Source organism: Orycteropus afer, unplaced genomic scaffold (assembly GCF_000298275.1).
Source record: "Orycteropus afer afer isolate SDZICR_OR568_19922 unplaced genomic scaffold, OryAfe1.0 scaffold00208, whole genome shotgun sequence".
Lineage (NCBI taxonomy): Eukaryota > Metazoa > Chordata > Mammalia > Tubulidentata > Orycteropodidae > Orycteropus > Orycteropus afer.
Genome location: NW_006921795.1, coordinates 6121049 through 6135225, shown reverse-complemented (window position 1 = coordinate 6135225; position 14177 = coordinate 6121049).

Below are 14177 nucleotides of genomic sequence, written 5' to 3'. Positions count from 1 at the left end.
ACTGCAGAAGTTGGTAAAAATCTTCAATTTTGTCATCTTTGGCTTTGGTGGTTGGTGCATAAATTTGAATAACAGTAGTATTAACTGGTCTTACTTGTAGCAAAACCAAAAAACAAACTAACTGCCATTGAGTCGATCCTGACTCATAGTAACCCCCTCCTTGGGTTTTTGAGGTGGTATCTCTACAATAGTAGATCGCCCAATCTTCCTTCTGAGGAGTGGCTGGTGGGTTTGAACCACCAGCCTTCTGGCTAGCAGTCAAATGCCTTAATCACTACACCACCAGACTCAGGCATATGGATATTATCCTACCTCTGACAGAACTGTACTTCAGGATAGCTCTTGAATGCCACACCATTCCTCTTCAATTTGCCATTCCCACCATAGTAGATCATATGGTTGTCTGATTCAAAATGGCCAAATCCAATCCATTTCAGCTCATTAATGCCTAGGATATTGATCTTTATGCGCTCCATTCCATTTTTGAAAAATTCCAATTTTCTTAGATTCATACTTTGTACATTTCAGGTTCCAATTATTAATGGATGTTTGCAGCTGGTTTTTTTTCCCTCTCATTTTGAGTCATGCCATATCAGCAAATGGAGGTCTCTATCCACATCACTGAGGTCAGCTGTACTCTGAGGAGGCAGCCCTTCCCCAGTTATATTTTGAGTGCCTTCCAACCTGAGGGGCTCATCTTCTGGCACTATATTGAACAATGGTTCAGGGCTATTCATAAAGTTTTCCAGTAATATATCTGACTGTTTCACCACTACTTGTAAGGTTTTCACTGGACAATTCTTTGAGAAGTAGATGGCCCCTTTCCTTCCTTCTTCTGAGTCTCTCTTGTATAGATAGATAGAGAGCCATATATATGCATATATATATATATATGTGTGTGTGTGTGTGTGTGTGTGTGTACACACACATATATATACATGTGTGTATGTCTGTATGTATATGTATATGTATATGTATATATACATATACGTATATGTGTATGTTCCAGTTACCTAGTCTAACAAGAATATACCACAAATGGGATGGCTTTAACAGGCAGGAGTTTATTCTTACAATTTGGAGGCTTTAAATCCAAGTTCCAAGTGCCAGCCTCCAGGGGCTGTGTGAAAGCCCCTCAACCTTGGGCTTCAGCTCTGCCTCTTGCTGCTGGCCCACTGAAGCTAGAGGCATCTCTTCACTCAGGTAACTAGTGGCTGCTGAGGCTAAGAAGCCCAAGGTTGACAAATAAAATGGCACAGTCCCTATGTTACCAAACCACACAGCAGGCCATTAATTCAAGTCCATTGTAAGTCCCAAGGTTGGCAGATCATGGCAGGCTACATGTAGGGTCCAAGCATGCCATAGCTAGAGACCATTCCCAAGGCTTCTCCTTATATACAGGAAGCAGACCACATCCCAAAGGCAGCTACTCAGCTGCTTGTCATAGATCCCACCATGGAGCTGATTGACAGTCTCATCATAGGGAATAACTACCACCAGCTGCCCAGCCACTCAACCAGGCCCAGCCAAGTTGACATACAAATTTAACTACCACAGTATCTATCCACTTCAAACCCATAAAATTGTTTTTTACACTGTTCTCATTTGTCACATGGAAATCAAAATTTTCAGCCACAGGAGCATCAGGTGTTAGAAAGAGACAGCTACTGGCAGCATGTGGGATTACAACCTAGCACAGTCAGACACTGGGAACTAGCCAGAAACTAGATTCCAGCAGCCATCAGTAGGAAATCAGGAAATTCCCACATGAAGGAGAAACTCCCAGATCAGGAAAGGACCGAGGATGAAGCACTAGAATGAGAAACTGAGTCAGAAAACAGACCTACCACTAGACTGAAATCTCCAGTATCCCTCATGCCTAGTACAATTCCTGGCACCAAGAAGACACATAATAAATGTTAGTTACTTGAATAAATACATGATTAATTCACTGATTAAGTAATTCTGAGGATTGAAAAAGTAAAGCTTTGAGTATTTTATCCTCTTCTTAACTTTTTTTTCCACCTGGACATAGCTCTTATACTAAGGAGTCAATGTAAAAACAAGATTTACTATTTCAAACAACTCATCTGACAAAAAAAAAAAAAAAAAGTGTTCAATAAACAAAGTTTATTAGGGATTTTTGAAATCATACAGAATAATAAGCTGCCAAGATGTTTGAGTCTCTGGGAAAATGTGAAAAGATGTTCCTATTTTTCCTTTGGCCTGAGGAGGCAGAAATGAAAGACAGTTTGATGGTTGTGATATGGACCACACAGGTCCTAAATAATTCATTTCTCCATTCAGTTGACAAATAGTGATTGAGTGTCTTGGTATCTAGGTTCTAAAGGAGATGAGTAGAGCTGAAGGCTCTGAGCACAACACACAAAAGACACAGGCATCCAAGGGGCAAAATAAATGCTCAACATAGATCTAGGCTAGAGAAGGCAATCTGTAGTTTCTGAGAAATTCCTCTGGGGATGAAGGGATCCACAAATTGAGAAACCTACACTCTTGGACACAAGTCTTGATGTTGAAGAAATTGATATACAGACAGTGATGCAATCCCAAGGGACTATGGAGAACCCAGTTACAGTGGATGTTTTCCAAAGGACCCCATTAGGCTGATAGACAAATCTGAGTCAGGGCTGTATTTACAAGCTGGGGGCCTAAGCCATAAACTAAATACAACTAAAATGCATCAATATGAGAATGAGTAAATATATTTTGTACAGCTCAGCAAGTAAAAAGGAAGAATTGCTCTTACATGCAACAACATGGGTGAATCACTAAGATACAATGTTGAGCAAAAGAAAAAAAAAAAAAAGGAAAACCAGAACGGAAACAATGAGAATATTCATGCATTATGAAGAATGTAATAAATGTCACTGAACAACTTGTGTAGAAATTGTTGAATAGGAACTTAAATTGTTATGTAAACTTTCACTGAAAATACAATAAATTAAAAAAAAAAAAAAAAGAACAAACACATCCTGCATGACTGAATTTGGGGCTGGGCACAACCATCTCTGTCCTAAAACAACCTCCCAGTAGTTCTAATGCATGCTTCTATGTGAAAACCAGAGCTCTAGTTTGAAGCTTGCTTTTCTAACAATTTCCTAGGTCATGCAGATGTTGCTGCTCCTAGGAATACACTTTGAGAACCACGTTTGTCTGTCTAATGGGTACAGCCAAGCTATGGGAATGAGAGGGGGAGCTAAAAACCTCGTAGATGAAGTGATTCTAAGTAAGGACTGCCATAGATGTTCATCATCTAATCTGGCAAAAATTCCACACGTATGGAAGTGTCACCTTGGGGAAGGAATAAAATTTGTTCCTCAATTTGATCTGTCTGGGGCTCTTTTCACCCCCAAAAGTACATTTTTGTGTCCCTGGTGTTGTTGCAGAATTTGCTTTTCTGGTGTCCAGACCTGAGAGTTTTGTTCTGACAATATTGGAAATGGAGTAGTTTCTAGTAAAACACTTCATATAAAAGCTTCAACCTGGGAAAAGATCTGGTTTTATGCTGAAAAGTAATCTTTTGCCCAACATAGATGGGAAACAGAGGGGAGGATAAATTAAAGAGGGATAGAGGGAATGAAAAAAAAAAAAAAAAGAAAAGTATGTTCAAAGCAAGGAATTAGGGAAGAAGAGAGAGTGAGCTGGAGACAGAAGAGCAGAAAAATATTTTCTTTTTTCCAAGGGGGGGGCTCTCTTCTCTCTCTCTCTCTTTTTTTTTTTTTTTTTCCTTGTGATTTGGGTGAAAATTTACAGAGCAAATTCACTTTCCATACAACAGTTCACATAAGCTTTGTCTCATGACATTGACTACAATTTATCCCAATGCAACAGCTCCCCTCCCACTACCTACTGAGAGTTACCTCTTGCCTGTGTCCATCCCTCCATGCACTCCTGCCCCCTGAGCTGTCTCCCTGTGCATAAACAGCCCTTCTTTCTCCCATGATTGTTCTCTCCAAGGAGTGTATCTACCTCAGGTAAATGTTCAACTCATATGCCTATCTTTTGTTTGGCTGGAAGCCACAGGTATGGGTTCAGTTCCAGACCTGGAGGGCAGCTAGAGAGGCCATAATCTCAGTGGTTCCACCAGGCTCTATCAGACCAGCAAACCTGATCCCCCCCTCCCTTTTTTTTTTTTCAGATGATTTTGGGTTTTGTTCCACATTGTTCTCCCTCTCTATCCAGGATCTCCTCCACAGATTCCCCTCTGGGTGGTTGACAGTGGTAGCCAGGCACCATCTAGCTCTTCCGGTTTCATAGTCATATAGGCTGCAGATTGCATGGTGTACCAGTCACGAGGACTAATTGTTTCCATGAATCTTTGTTTTTCTTCATTCTTCTTGGCTCTGGATGAGGAGAGACCCATCATTGCATCTAGATGGCTGCTTGCAAGCTTTTAAGATCCCGGTCGCTACTTGCCAAAGTAGGAGGTGGAACAATGTGTTGTGTAGTATGTTACGCCAATGGAGCTTGATGTCCCCTGAGACTATGGTCCAGAGCCCACAGGTTCAACTACTCAGTCCCTCTAGGTAGCTGGCTGTGACCAGGAAGTGAATACAACCTTGTCCCTTGTCAGCTTTTCTATACACCTGGGAATTCTTACAGATCATACAAATATACTTCTAGTACCATTGTCTGCCAATCCTATACATGGTCTTGGGTACAATCCCCACTTCAGAGACATACCTAATAGTTCAGCCTGTCCACCCATCTATCCACCCATATACCCATGTTTGCCTTCACTGACAATGTAGTACTATACATGCAAAAGGGTTCATCTTTGTTGTCTGTACCTCCCATGTACCTCTCTATCTTCCTCTTCCTCAATGCCACCATGCTGATCACTCACATTTGGTACATTGCCCTTCTCTTCATCCACATCAATACTTATCTCTACCTATCTAACATTGTTCCCTACCCTACCTTCCCACTCCTGGTAACCAACAAAGAAAATTTCCTTCCATAGATAAACCTTTCTTCGACTTTTACAATAACAGACTAATACAATATTTGTTCTTCTGTGATTGACTTATTTCACTCAGCATAATGTCCTCCAAGTTCATTCACATTATGCAGTGTTTTGCAGATTCTACATTATTCTTTAGCCTTGCATAGTATTCCATTGTGTGTATGTGCCATAGTTTGGTTATCCATTCCTCAGTTGATGGACACCTAGGTTGTTTCCATCTTTTGGCTATTGTAAATAATGCTACGATGAACATGGGTGTGCATATATTTGTTCTTGTCATGGCTCTCACTTCCTTAGGGTATATACCTAGTAATGGAATGGCTGGGTCAAATGGTATTTCTAATTCCAATTTTTTAAGGAATCACCATATTGCTTTCCACAGTGGTTGTACCATTTTACAGTCCCCCTCCCAGTAGTGTATGAGAGTCCCAATCTCTATATCTCGACAGCATTTGTTATTTTCTGTGTTGTTGAACCTCTCTCTCTTTTTAAATCTAGTTCTGGGAAGAGTTGTATGCAAGATGGGAGAGAGGAGTTGGCAAGCTACATGATCTGCAAAGCAAGGAAGCCAAACCAAACCCAGCCCATTGCTGTCAAATCAATTCCAACTCATAGTGACCCTCTAGGACAAAATAGAACAGCTTCATAGGGTTTCCAAGCTGTAGATTTTTATGGAGCACATTGCCACATCTTTCTCCTGCTGAGCAACCAAAAGGTTCAAACCACCAACCTTCATTTAGCAGCTGAGCACTCTAACAACTGCATCACAGGGCTCCTTAAACAAGAAAGAGAAGGTTTGAAATGAGGTAAGGAGGACCCAAGAAGGGCCAGGAGGAGGCTGGGCTCTCCAGAGGAAAGTCAGACTTCAAGATTATAACTTCTTACTTTGAAAAGGCAAGCCACAGACTGAGAGACAATATTTTCACATAGATCAGAAAAAGGACTTGTACTCAGAACTTGAACTCATACAACTCAATGATAGGAAGGCAAAGAACTCATTGAAAATATGGACAAAAGGCATGAATAAATACTTCACAAAGGATCTGTACAAATAGCTGGCAAGCACATGAAAAGATGCCCAATATCATTAGTCATCAAGGAAATGCACGATACCACTTAACACCCACTAGAATAACCAAAATTAAACTAACTTGCAATATCAAGTGTTGTCAAGGATGTAGAACAACTGGAACAGTAAACAGTAAACTCTCATAAAATAGTACAACCACTTTGGAGAAGTACTGGGAAGTAAAATTTACAAATTTTAAAGGTAAATTTGACCCAATAATTCCACTCTTATTTACTCAAGAGCAAAAAAAAAAAAAAAAAATCCACAAAAATGTTTGACATGAGGCAAGGAAGACCCAAACATCCACAAAAAAGACTTGCACAGAAACTATTTATAGCAACTTTATCCACAATTGCCAAAAATTGGAAGCAATCCAAATATCCATTAATTAGGAAACAGGTAAACAATTGGTATTTCAAAACAAAAGAACAACAGTTAAAAGGATGGAATTACTCACACATGCAACAATATGGATGAATCTCAAAATCAGTATGCAAAGGAAGAGAAGCTTGATTCAAAAGTGGGTATATCATATATTCCATTTTATACAATTTTTATTAAGGAATGTTTGTGGCTATTTCTTCCCATTTTGAGTAATGCCCTATCAGCAAGTGAAGGTCCCAAAAGGTTTACTCCATCCATATAATCAAAGTCAACTCTACTTTGAAGAGACAGCTCTTCCCCAGTCATATTTTGAGTGCCTTCTAACCTGGGAGACTCATCTTCCAACACTATATCAGACAGTGTTTCACTGCTATTCATACAGTTTTGTGGCCAATGTTTTCAGAAGTGGATGGCCTCATCCTTCTTCCCAGTCTGTCTTAGTGTAGAAACTCTGCTGAAACCTGGTCACCATGAGTGATCCTGCTGGTATCTGAAACACCAGTGGCACAGCTTCTAGCCTTACAGCAACACACAAGCCACCACAGTACAATAAAATTTCATTTTACTTGGATCCACAAACAACACCCATGGAAACAGCAGTCAAGAAATCAGACATCGTATTGCACTGGGCAAAGCTGCTGCAAAAGACCTCTTTAAAGTGTTGAGGAACAAAGATGTCACTTTGAAGACTAAGGTGTACCTAACCCAAGCCATGGTATTTTCAAGAGCCTCATATGTATGTAAAACTTGCACAATGAATAAGGAAGACTAAAGAAGAATTGATGCCTTTGACTTGTGTTTGTAAAGAATACTGAAAATATCATGGACTGCTAGAAGAATGAACAAATGTATCCTGGACAAAGTGCAGCTGAAATGCTCCTTGGAAGCATGAATGGCCAGATTTCGCCTCACCTACTTTGGTCATGTTGTCAGAAGGAACCATTCCCTGGAGAAGGATATCATGCTTGGTAAAGTGGAGAGTTTAGTGGAAAAGGAGAAGACCCTCAGCAAGATGGACTAACACAGTGGCTGCAATGATTGGCTCAGGCATAGGAAGGATTGTGAGGATGGCGCAGGACTGGGAAGTGTTTCGTTCTGTTATACATAAGGTCACTATGAGTCAGGGTCAACTCAATGACACCTAACAACACAACAAGATACAATTTTTAATCGCAAAATAATTTATAGTGGCAGAAAGCATATCAGTGGTTGCCTGAGGTTGAGTGTACTACAAGAGGCACTGAGGAAATTTCTGGCATAATTGATAGGCTCTTTATCTTATCTGGGGTTGTGTATTGGTCAAAAGTCATTGAATTGAACACTTAAAATGTATAAATGCTTTTGCATGTAAATTATGCTTGAATAAAGTTAATTTTTAAAAAAAATTAAAATATAAAAAATAATAAAACAACCATAGAAAAAAAGAGAGAGAAGAAGAAAAACAATAAAAATAAAACAAAGAATAGAATAAGAATTAGTAATAAAATGAAATAAATGAAAGAGTAAAATAGGGAGAACACACAGATCAGAAGAGAAATGGAGCCAGGTAGGAACCCTGAAGAACTGTCTGAGTAGAGTCAAAAAAGAAGAACCAATTAATAGTACAAGTTGCCTCTCAGATGAAGTACTATGGGGTGAAGGAAATGAGGAGCTGGAGGAAATCAAAGGCTGCAGAAACTAGAACTGAAGTGCCTATCAGAGCAGGGCCTGTTGGAATTGAGCCAATGAGAAGTCATTCCTGACTCAGGAAGGCAAACCCAATGATGGCTTGAGCAGTGATGGAGGTTTGGGGAGGTGTGGCAGAATGAGGATGTAGACAGAGCAGCTTTGCCAGGGAACCTGGGAACATGGGCCTTCTGGAAAAGGGCTGCTATGAGAATCCTCAAGAAACCTTCCACGGTGGCCTAAATTTTCTGACATTGTGGCAGATCAACTCTTCTTTCAATAGAAGAAGGATGGGTACTTGCTATTTTAACCACTGCTTCTGGGCAAGGGGAGTCCCTGGATGGTGCAAATGGTTATAATTCTTACAGCTAACTGAAAGATTGGAAGTTCGAGTCCACCCCAAGGCACCTCGGAAGAAAGTCCTGGTGATTGATCTATTTCTGAAAAATCAGCTGCTGAAAACCTTATGGAGGAAGAAAAAAATATTAACAAACAAACACACACTAAGGAGCACATTTCTACTCTGATGCACATGAAGTTGCCATGATTTGGAGTTGACCCCATGGCAACTGGTTGTTTCCTGGGCCAGGTGGGCCAAAGATTTTCTGTAAGGTGTTTAGTATATGTTTGCACTGAGGGAAGCTAAATAAGCCAAGTATGTTGTCCTACTGCAGTTCCTAGGGATGTTGTTGGCAGGCCCTGTGGTGACTGCCTTTCCTACTCACCTACATCCCTGGGGGAAGTACATTGGTGCAACCTTTGTGGGAGGCAGTTTGGAAAAATGTGTCAAAATTATACATGCACACACTTCCACTTCAAGGAACTTATTTTACAGATAAACTTACACATGTGTATGCATCAGTTCATTCATTGCTGTACTGTTTGCAACAGCAAAAGGTTACAAACAACCCAAAAGTCCCTCAAATAGGGAATCTACCATATATGGCACATGCATACAACAAATACTATAGAGATGCAGGAAAAAAAATATATATATAAGACATGGAGTGGCTTCCAAGGTTTATTTCCAAGTGAAAAAACTAGTCAGCTGCATTACACCTGTATAGTACAAAACCATGTATGTTTTTAAATAATATGTTTTGGGGTGGGGCAGAAGAATATATTGGCTTAAGTCAGCTCCCACTCATGGCAACCTTGCAGACAACAATGAAACATTGCTTGGTCCTGTGCCATCTTTATGATTGTTGGTATGTTTGAGTTCATTATTGTGGCTGTTGTGTCAATCCTTCTCATGGAGGGTAGCCCTCATTTTTTGCTGACCCTCTACCAATCATGATGTCTTTTTCTAGTAATTTGTAATTGGACAATGTAAGCAACTGAAGTCTCACCATCCTTACTTCCAAGGAGCATTCTGGTTGTATTTCTTCTAAGACTGATTTGTTCATTCTTCCAGTAGTCCACAGACTGCCAACACCACAATTCAAATAAGTCAGTTCTTCTGTCTCCCTTTTATATTGTCCAGCTTTTGTGTGCATATGAAGGGACTGAAAAGATCATGGCCTGGGTCAGGTGCACTTTCTCATCAAAGTGACATCTTTCCTTACATATATCAAAAAATCTTTGGAAAAGTACACAGGAAATTGAGAGCAGTGGTTACCTTTTTGTAGGGCAAGGGATGGAGGTAGAAGATAGAACTGTGAGGAAGGGAAGCAAGGGTATGGGGAGGACTTTTTCTACATACTTACTTTTATCTTTAATTTTTAAATTTTAGAAAGATGTGAATACATTGTCCACTCAAAAAAAAAAATTTAAGTTTTAAGTGTGTTCCTAATGTGCTTAAGGAGTGCTTTTCCCATCTTCATTAGTGAGGTCTAATAATTCTCAATCATGAGGAAAGCTCAAAAAATTTTACCATGACTGGCTGCCATTTCTACCCTGGGAAGGTTATAAAACAGGGTCAGCTCACCCTTTCCATTTTGCTAGGAGGGATACTCAGGGGCCAGCAATGTAACCTCCCTCTCATCATTCCCCTGGAATCCCAGGGACACAAAGGCAACTGGGGGAGGGATGATATCAAGACCCACAGCACAAGGGAAAACTTCAAGCAGATGTTTTATGACTTGGGCTTTGCATGTGGTGGAGGATTAAAGGAACTCTGACAAATCTCTGCATCTGGTCCTCAAATGCCTGATTCACTGCCAATAAAAGAATCAAAGTTCCCTCTAGTCCAGAGAGGGAGTAGTCCCTGATTTGAAGAAGAATCCAAAATAGAAATGTATGGTTAACTGAAGGTTTTTCAGATAGAGTTGATGAGCAGGTTTTAAATGCCCTGGAATTAAAAGATTCAAACCAGAGAAAGAAGGGATCAAGGTTCTGATTCTGGAGATAAATCAAGAAATTTTATCTGTACATAGCTCAGTTTCTGGTACATGTCAAACTCATCCCTACCTGAAGGTATCTAAACTAGCCATTCCCTCTGCCTAGAATGTTGTTGTTGTTGTTATGTTGGGTTTCTGAGGCAGTATCACTATGGAAATAGATAGCCCAACCTTCCTTCCGAGGAGTGGCTGGTGGGTTTGAACCGTCAGCCTGCTGGTTAGCAGTCAAGTGCCTTAGGCACTACGCTACCAGAGCTCCTTCTGCCTAAAATGGTCATCTCTAAATCTCATGACTGACCCATTCTGATCTCAATTTAAATGTCCCCTCCTCAGAGACAGCATCTTTGATCACCCAAAATAAACTGTCCAGTAAAGCAGACTCTAACATATCCCCATGTTTCCGTTTATACTCTTCCTAGCACTTTGTTGTTGTTAATTGCTATGAAGTTGGCTCCAACTCATGGTAACCCCATGTACAACACAGTGGAACATTCCCCAGTCCTGCTTGAGTCCATTGTTGTAGCCACTGTACATGTTAATATCCTTCCAATTTAGGGGGTTCATATTTCAGCACTATATTGGATAATATTCTGTTGTGATCCATAGTGTTTGCATTGGCTGATTTTCAGAAGTTGAGCTCCAGGCCTTTCTTACTAATTTGTCATGACAAGTCTGGAAGCTCTGCTGAAACCTACCTACCATGAATGACCCAATTGGTATTTGAAATACTGGTGACATCAATTCTAGCATCATAGCAATGTGCAAGCCACCACAATATGACAAACTGACAGAAGGGTGGTGGTTCTAGCGCTTATCACCATCAAATACTTTTATTTCCTATTTTCTGCTCATCTGCAGTAGTCTGCAGTGGTCAGCACAGGAACCTGATGGTGGTGGATTGAAGGATGAATAGGAAGGGAGAAAATGGGAGTATTAAGTGCCAATGATTCTTTCCAGAAGTTTGACAGAGGATGGCAGGTAGATTGGATGTAGCTATAGGGGGAATCCCTGAACAGTGCAAACTTAACATGCTTTGCTATTAACCAAAAGATGCCTCAGATGGAAGGGTCTGGCCCTCTGCTTCCAAAAATTTCAGCCACTGAAAACCCTATCAAGCACAGTTCTGCTAGAAAACCACACAGGTAATATGAACTTCTCCAGGAAGAGGTTTCTTTAAAGAGGAAAAATACTAAGTCTACTTAAATGTCAATGGAAATGATCTAGTAGATAGGGGGTGGACAACGTGGAAGGAAATTGGAAAAATCAGTGAAGTAATAAAATTTTTGTGTTGGCAACAAGGGTGAGATCAGAGCTTAAGTGGAGGGTTTGTGATGGCTAGGAGCAGACACTTCTTGTTTGTAGCAGACAGGAAAGAGGAGATAAAGTTGGGTGTAAATGAGAGTGGTCTGATGTAGGGAGAATGAGCACATTTAGATCTGATGGCTTTTATGTTCTCCGTGAAATGTGAGGCAAAGTCGCATTTGAACTTGAGGGTAAGAGTGGAGAATAAGGAGCTGGGATTGATGAAGAAAGATAAAGTATGACATGGTCATTGGCGGAAGTGTCAAAAGAGATTTCCTAGAGAAATACAGAAAGTTAGGCAGGCCATGTGTAGTGCCCAGATGAGGCTTGAGATAATTCATGTACAGAGAAACCAGGCATCTCAGTTATATGATTTCATACTCCATATATATATTGTATATAAACACCAATAATATTCTGCTGCTCAAGTGCATGTATGCCATAGAAGAATCCTGATCAAAAGGTAGGACATGCAGAACAGAATTACAAATTCTCATGGAATCTAGACTTTCTGGAGCCTTGGAGGGTGGTTGAACCCCTGAAACTATTGCCCTGAGATAACTTTAAACCTTAAACCAAAAGTATTGCCTGAAGTCTTCTTAAAATCAAAAAACAGTTTCATTTAACCAGTAAAAATCTCTGCCTTGAGCATTATGGTCTTTTAAGAACTATCTATGTGAGATCAAATTGACAACGCAACTTGGAAGATTAGGGGGCAGTGAGGGAAGAACAACTCAGAAGAGAAGGGTGAGAATGTTCCCACAAACTGAAGAATGTAATCAATCCCACTAGGTTGTACATGTAGAAATTGTTGAACTGGTGTGTGTTTTGCATATTCTCAACAACAATAAAATAAATAAAATTTAGAAAAAAATATAATAAAACCAAGGTGTCAGCAGGGCTGCATTCCTTCTTGAGTCTTCAGAGAACAATTCAACACTGCATTATTTAGCTTCCTTGGCTCATGGATCCTGACAGCTCTCACAGCCTACTAACTCAGGTTATTTTACTGTGTATGAAGATTTGCACCCTATTTCTTTCCCTTGACAATATATCTTGAACAGTTTTACATTGTTGAAAACTTTAAAAATATTATTCATAATTACTGCTTAATATTCCATTAAGTAAATCACAATGAATAAATAAACTGTAAGTTACTTAACTATCCCCCCATTACTGGACACTAAGGATTTTTTTTATTATTATTATATTAAATAACACTGCACAAAATATCCTTGCATGTAAATCTTTTTCCTTAGAGTAGATTTCTAAAAACAAGGTATGAATATATTTTTCTTTTAAATTATATTTTTACTTCAGTATAATACGTACATAGGTTTCAAAAATAAAGTGAAGAAATAATAAAAGATTGATAGATATTTGAAAAGAGCCTCTAAAATAAAAGACAGAAACTGGCAGATTGATTGCAAAAATAGCCTTAGTTTCTCCTATCAAGAGGAAGAGTTCATTTCACCATTAGGAGAATCTGAGATGGCCTGTGACATGCTTTAGTCAACAGAAAGAGGCAGAACTGACATTCTGACAGTTCTACCCCTATGTCTGAGTTGCTCTTGTATATTTCTGCTCTCTCTCTGAATTCTGCCCAGCCACCCTTTGAACAGCCCAGGCTGGCCTGCTGGAGAATGAGAGAAAACATGACAGAGAACTGAGTCATCTCAGCCAGTTCCATAAAGGATCAGCCAGCCCAGCCATTAAGCAACTGCCTACATACATGAGAATGACCCAAACCAAAGTCAGCAATTGTTAGCTGCCATTAAGTCAGCTGCTAACTCATGATGACACCATGCCTAACAAAAGGAAACACTCCCTTGTTCTGTGCCATCCCCATGTTCCATTGGGCCTCAAACCATTGTGATCTCTCTGTTTTCAGAAGTAGATCACCAAGACTTTCTTCCTAGTTCGTCTTAGCCCCTGGAAGCTCCTCTGGAACTTGTGAGATCCCAACCCAAATCAGCAGAACCAAACAATAACCAATTGGTAGACTTGTGACTAAAAGTAAATGTTTATTTGTATATGCCATTGATATTTCGTATTCATTTTTCAGGTTGTTGTTGTTGTTATTTGCCATCGAGTCGGACCTGACTCATAGCGACCCCTCCTTGGGTTTCCAAGGCAGTATCACTAAGGAAGTAGATTGGCCCATATTCCTTCCGAGGAGTGGCTGGTGGGTTTGAACTGCCAGCCTTCTGGTTAGCAGTCAAGTGCCTTAGGCACTATGCTACCAGAGCTCCGTGTTTTTCAGGTAGTATCACTGTATCAATAGATAGCTGACAGAGAATGAAGTTCTTTTTTTTAAAAAAAAAAAAAAAGGAGAAAAAACGTGGAAGAAACAAATCGATGTGGAGTGCAGAAAGAAAAAATCCCTCCAATATGATAATTACAGATAAGAATTGGAAAAATACGAGAAAAA